The sequence below is a fragment of the Homarus americanus genome, unplaced genomic scaffold (genome assembly GCF_018991925.1).
Source record: "Homarus americanus isolate GMGI-L3 unplaced genomic scaffold, GMGI_Hamer_2.0 scaffold18547, whole genome shotgun sequence".
NCBI lineage: Eukaryota > Metazoa > Arthropoda > Malacostraca > Decapoda > Nephropidae > Homarus > Homarus americanus.
In genome coordinates this window covers 204369-210368 of record NW_024725521.1, presented here as the reverse complement: position 1 = coordinate 210368, position 6000 = coordinate 204369, and positions in this window count along the sequence as shown.

Sequence of the window (6000 nt, the reverse complement as noted above, 5' to 3'; positions counted from 1 at the left end):
CCAAGGGATTCTATCAAATGTATCAAACTAAAACACGAAAAAAGATTGGACCAATACAGTCAGATACCGGCGAGCTAACTGATAACGACGGAGAAATTAACAAAAATCTGAATAAATATTTTTCAACAGTTTTCACCACCGAAAATTTAAACATGATACCCGAGGCACCGACTTTATACAGAGATAGTGAAGAAAACAAATTAAGCGAGATAGTAGTGACTAGTAACGATGTTAGTAAGCAAATAGAAAAACTAAAGCCTAATAAGTCACCAGGTCCCGATGAGATATTTGCCAGAGTATTAAAGGAATGTAAGGAAGAGCTTAGTATGCCCTTAGCAAAGCTGTTTAACAGGTCCTTAAAAACGGGTGTAGTACCTGAATCCTGGAGAACAGCGAATGTAATACCGATTTTCAAGAAGGGAGATAGATCACTATCCTCTAACTACCGTCCACTTAGTCAAACATCAATTGTAGGCAAATTACTGGAAGCAATCATTTCAAACTCTAGTCGAAATCACCTGGAGAAGCACAAGTTGATCAATGATTCCCAACATGGCATCACAAGCAGGCGTTCATGGCTAACTAATCTATTAACATTCTTTTCATCTGTTTTCGGATCAGTGGACGAGGGGCACAATTATGATGTGGTATATCTCGACTTTAGTAAAGCCTTCGACAGAAACCCTCACGAAAGACTAATAAGACAAGTGGAGGCTCATGGCATTAAAGGAGATATTCTAAAATAGATTAGGGCGTGGTTACAGGACAGGAAACAGCGACTGAGCATTAACGGCACTAAATCCGATTGGGGCAACGTCACTAGTGGAGTTCCCCAAGGCTCAGTACTTGGACCATTATTATTTATTATATACATAAACGACATAGATATCGGCATAGACATCAACATAAGTAAATTTGAGGATGACACTAAATTAGGGCGTGTAATTAAATCTGATGAGGACGCCGCAAAACTACAGGAAGAACTAACACAAAAAAAATCGAATGGTCTGAAAAATGGCAGATGAAATTCAATGTGGACAAATGTAAAGTACTCAGTATAGGAGATGTAAACAGGGAAACCAGATACCAGATGAACAACGATGTTATTAAGAAATCCGACTGCGAGAATGATTTAGGAGTAATGATAAGTAGGAATCTTAAGCCTAGTAAACAATGTGTATTTGCTCGAAACAAGGCTAATAAAGTACTTGGGTTCATACAAAGGAGTGCTAGTTACAAGACTAGCGAGGTCATCCTAAACTATATCTTGCGCTTGTGAGACCTCACTTGGATTACGCAGTTCAATTCTGGTCACCGTATTACAGAATGGATATAGAATATATATAGAACCTTGGATATAGAACCTTGAGTCCAGAAACAGGTTAAAGCATCTTAATTTGCATTCCCTAGAGAGACGTAGAGCGAGGGGCGATATGATAGAGGTGTATAAATGGAAGTCAGGGCTGAACAAAGGGGACGTTACAAAGGTATTCAAACTATCCAACCAGGAGCGAACTCGTAACAATGGTTTTAAATTAGACAAATTTAGATTTAGGTGCGAAATAGGTAATCATTGGTTTGGAAATAAAGTAGTGGACGAGTGGAACAAGTTACCAAATATCAACATTAACTCGAATACGCTGAATAGCTTCAAACATAGGTTGGATGGATATATGAGCAATAGGGGTTGGGTGTAAATGGGACTGCCCAGTATGGGGCAATAGGTCCGCTGCAGTTTCCTCCATTCTTATGTTCTCATGTTCTTTTCAGTTGCCCGCCAGCGTAACGTTTACTATTCGTTAGGTGACTGTAAAGTAGCTGTTTTGGCAGTCTACTGTCGTCCATGCGGGTAACATGGCCAGTCCAGCGTAGTTGTTCATGGATAATGGTGGCCTCGATGTTCCTACAGTTGGTGTCAGAAAGAGTACTGGCATTTGTTCTCTTGTCTTCACAGCGAACTCGGAGGATGGAACGTAGACTACGTTGGTGAAAGTTTTCAAGTGCAATGAGGCGCCTCCTGTATGTGACCCAAGTCTCACTGTCATATAGTAGGGTGGGGAGGAGGAACATGGGAAAGGAAGGAGGAATATGGAGGGGAAAGGAGGGGTATGGAAAGGAGGGGCGTGGGAAGGAGTGAAAGAGGGAAGGAAGGAGGGGCATAGGAGGGAGTGATAGAGAAGCGTGGGAGGGAGTGATAGAGAAGCTTGATTAGGAAGGAAGGAGGAGAGTGAGAGGCGTGGAAGGGAGGGAAGGAGGGAAGAAGGGGGGGGGGCGTGAGAAGGAGGGAAGGCGCGACATCTTAGCGTTGTGGTGACAAGCTCCCGGTTAAGTTTGCTGGTATAGGTCCCCCGGGCAGCCTTGATCTTCACGCCACGTCGTCAACTATTATGTCAGAACAGTCTTCTCAAACACCATCTTAAATCATCTTTAGAAGTTAACGAAATCTACCTTAGAGTTTTCAAATATCAGGTTAAATTAACCGTGTATCAGGCCACATCTCTCTGTCTGTCTCTCTCTGAATTAATGTTATATCACAAAACACGCAACGAATTGCCACAGGAGCTCCTTACTTTCTCCTCAAACTTCAAGTTCGTCTCGCTAAACATTCACCGTGCCAGGAAGTTATGCAAAGGGGCTGTGAAGGTTAATGAGCGTGAAGCTGAGCCTGGGTTTGGTGTATACTGGAAAACACACTTCTCATATTTTCCCCAATTAAAATCTTCTGAAAGATCAAATCAGTTTGAAAATACATCCAAAAATATAATAATATTTACTGAGGGTCTCATATTATATTTTCAAATCATTAGTTCCTCAAAATCGATAAGTTAAATATTAGAAGACAGAGAAAAATAATACTTCTACCGACTGAGACTTGCAGGTAAAGTTAAGGATTAATCAAGCCTTCAAAACCGACGAGTTAAAACTTTAAAAGAGAGTGAAGTCTCAAGTGTTTTTAATCTTCTTAATGGAAATTACGTCAAGATTAATCCCACGTAATGAGTATTAGGAATTAACTTTACATCTAGTAATTTCCTCTCACTTTGACAATCAACAAAGGTGATGAAATACTACTATCATAATAATGTATTTAAAACCACTTGATATTCTAGACTCGACTCCCATAACCTTGTCTCCGCCTCACCCAGCACACCTTACCCGAGAAGAGTGAAAGAGGTTCTCACACGGATGACAACAGCATAGATAATTTAAAGTGTCTACTGAGCCTTCGGTAAACAAGGAGGTATAGCGAAGCCGGAACTACCTACACTCACCCGCCTTCAATTTCTTAACTGTTAAATCAGATACACATTTACAACATTGTGAACTGGCCGGGATCGAACCAGCGACCATCCCTCCAATATACGAGTCCATCCCCCTCCCAGCCAACACCTAACCTCCAGCCCTGCAACAATACATACCAGTTAATGAACCCAAAGAGGATTTACAGAAACAGGAACTGACATATTCCGAATCATTAAACTAACGGGACAAAGTAAGAAGCTTAGTCATCTAAATACAGAACAGACGAGTTTACAATCTCTCTTATACCGGTATCCTCTTAACTTAAAAATAGAATGTTTCTTTTTATTTATTTTACTTCTCTTTGAACCGTTAAATTATCTCAACATTATTTAAATTCATAATAAAAACACAAACCTTATGGACCAAGACATTAGCTTTTTTCTTATGTATTGGTGGAGTGGAGTGTTGTTACCTGTGACTCTAAGTGACTGAGACGCCGGTTTTCAAGTAATAATCCGCTTGAGCCCCTTGAGTACAATGACTCGCCCATTATGCGTCCGTGACTTACGTACAGTACTGGCGTCCGTGACTTACGTACAGTACTGGCGTCCGTGACTTACGTACAGTACTGGCGTCCGTGACTTACGTACAGTACTGGCGTCCGTGACTTACGTACAGTACTAGCGTCCGTGACTTACGTACAGTACTGTCGTCAGTGACTTACGTACAGTACTGGTAATCATATGACAAACGGGATCAACTTCAGTAACTACAAATGTTAAAATAAATGCGCATATGATTAGTGTTAGACGTTTATTAAAGATGTTAATTATTTAGCAGGGACAATTTAACCTAATCCACATATTACCTGAATTAATCAACTTGTCCTTCATGGAGAAAACGTTTTAAAGTTGCAGCGAGGCGAGAACTCTCTTGGAATACCATTAAACGTGTAATAGCATTTTCTGGGATGAAAAGGCGATTCTATACAGTACAGTTTTCCTTTGTTCAAGAATAAAGACTTCAGTTGAAAGGCGAAAAAACCTACATCAAGCTGTGTTTGATCTTAAATACTACACATTGTTGGAGGAGGAGAGATTTTCTGGAATTACTGGAATACATTTACTGTATACAGCCCCGAGTTCCTGGTCATATGGGAACTAGTCCTGGCAGACCGTAAACTCATCAGTAGGATAGAGTTCCATTAGATCCGGCACAGTATCCTCTCAGGGTAAGTTGGAACCAATTAGCGGTGAGAACAACTTAACCAGTAGATACTAAGATGCATATACAGTATTAACACACCAGGGAATATTATCATCCGTCGTATTTCTGTCCTACAAAAATTATTAACGAGAAAGTAGGAAGAAATAACATTCAAACTAATAGAATGTGCAAAAAAAAAAAAGAGATTTCTTCCATTATATTTCTTATTGTCGTTTCCACTCGACCCGCTTTGAGTGCGGCGGTTAGGGGTACAGACATACTAACACACACACACACACTAACACACACACAGAGACACACACAGAGACACACACAGACCCACACACACAGAGACACACACAGAGACACACACACACACAGAGACACACACACAGGATGAGCACAACTATAACACAACACACAGAGACACACACAGACCCACACACACAATGAACCTAAGCTAGAAATTAGAAGATAAATTAGCACAGCCAATACTCACGTGCGAGGAAACGATACCCAGAGCAGTGAAGAACAACGGGTTTTCGATAACAGGGCAACACAGCCTTCTGAAGCGGCTGGTGTGAGTGTTCCCAGTTCCTAAGATGGAAAGCTTGATGCAGTCCAAAAGGGGTTTCCTGAAAGCACAAAATAATGTTAAGGTCATATAAATATCACCATTAATTTGTAAACACTATATTATATACGGATATTTTTCACAAATCACGTTCTTATATAAGACATCCACCAGACTTAAAGATTCAGGAGAAATATGTGAACAAAACCGAGAGAGAGAGAGAGAGAGAGAGAGAGAGAGAGAGAGAGAGGGGGGGCGGGGGAGGGGTAAACGCGCCCTAAGTAGAACAGCTGAAGTCACAAAACATTATTCGGAAAAATGTCAAAATATTCCAAGAGTTATCGACGAAGAAGACATAATAACACCCGTCTTGTGTCTTGACTAACCTAATAAAAGCTCAGGTTACACGCCGGCAACTCGTAATTGTAACCTTTCTTTTAGTGCCTCGGTTGTTCCAGATAATACTTCAGTGAGACAGTTTCCACAAAAAAACTGACGATAAAACTATTGCTGCTACGGTAGAAGGAACCTGATGTATTTATCCCTGTTTTCTGGACAGTTATAGTGAAGCTTTATATCTACGTACTGTACTTCCTGTCCACCTACAGTATAATGACACGGACCGGCAACATGTGTACCTATCACAATAATCCAAGTTTGTGTTTATATCCGAATTTTATTCACAGTCTGACCGGTGTGGAACCAAGTGAGAAAATTTGACAAACTCCAAGTGTGTCTGTGTGTGTGTGTGTGTGTGTGTGTGTGTGTGAATACACCTGACTTCTATAGAATGAAATCCGTTCGTGTGTAAATATAAGAGACTTCCCTTTGAACACACCTGAATACGTTTTCTCTCGACCCACAAAAGTTGTCGATGTTTGCCAGCGTTCTCAAGTCGGGGGCCAATTACAGTAATACTGTACTGTACTGAATATCCCTTGTATACTATTTATTTAGACTAGTACTGTATAGTGTAA